We start from the raw sequence: 1,213 nt of genomic DNA, 5'->3' as shown, positions 1-1,213 counted from the left end.
ATTTCTTCGCTTTGCGAAGGAATGAGGTATTTCTTCCCAGGATAGGAGTATGGCATAATGAGTTGTCTCTTACTAGAATAGCAGTATGGTATGAGTTGTCTCTAACCAGGATAGCAGTATGATATAATGAATTGTTTCATATCAGGATAGCAGTATGGCATAATGAGTCCCCTTATGTTGAGAGTAGACTCATTGGCAGCTAACAACAACAATAATGGTTTGGGAATGTCGGTCGACCCTAGAGCCAGACTACTTAGGTTTGATCCCAGTTCTGCCACTTTCCAGTGAGGTAATTTGAGGCAACTTACCTGGAGTCCTGGTGGTGTTATATGATAAGCACTGGACTGCTAACCACAAGGTAGGTTCAAATCCACCAGTTGCTCCTTGGAAATACTATACAGGGTCGACCCTACTTGAAAGCAGTTAACAACAACATAAAATATCTATATGCCTTTGATTTCTTGTAAGTTAAATGGTAACGATGATAGTACTTACCTCGCTTTGTTGTAAAACTTAGTTAAAACTGTGTCTGACACATAGTTAACTTATATTAGCTGTGAAACTGGAAGGGACAATGACATGTGTGCAGTACACCTGGGAAGAATGGTCATTAGCTCTATAATAATATGTGATCTTCACAAGTTCAATGATGTCCTTAGCATTCACTCCTTGAGTTTATAAGTTAGATCCTGTGATTTTGTGCTTCAGTAAAGAAGCTTAGTTTGGTGCACTTAAAATTCTTGTTCTGTGTAGCAAAAAGGATGAGTGAAGAGGCCCTATGTAGAATCATGTTTTGACATCCTAAACTCTCCTGAAAGAGGAACGATGCATAAAATTCAATGCTTCTTTGTAATATTGCTAAAGTGTTATTTCCCAGCTAAGGTCTGCCAGCAGTATGGGAACCACCAAACTTTCCTGGGGACAGTTGCTCTTCATTCTGCCTTTGCCTAGCATGTTGCCTTGTGGGCAACCTTCACAGCAACCTTCACAGTAGCATTGCCTCCGTAATCTTCCTACACCTTCACTGCCTCCCTTCCCCTGTCCTCTCCTCAACCCATGACCAACTGGAGTTGCAGTTAATTGAGTTTGCCCCTTGGGAGGCTTCAGAGGTCAGAACATTTAACCTGTTTTTTTCCCACTTTTGTTCAGGTATGGGACCCAAGCTGCCTGGTTATCGGAAGCTGGAGCATTTAAAATCAGACCACCTGCTCCT

This window comes from Chrysochloris asiatica, unplaced genomic scaffold (genome assembly GCF_000296735.1).
Source record: "Chrysochloris asiatica unplaced genomic scaffold, ChrAsi1.0 scaffold00049, whole genome shotgun sequence".
Taxonomy (NCBI): domain Eukaryota; kingdom Metazoa; phylum Chordata; class Mammalia; order Afrosoricida; family Chrysochloridae; genus Chrysochloris; species Chrysochloris asiatica.
Note: the sequence above shows the minus strand (reverse complement) of the source record.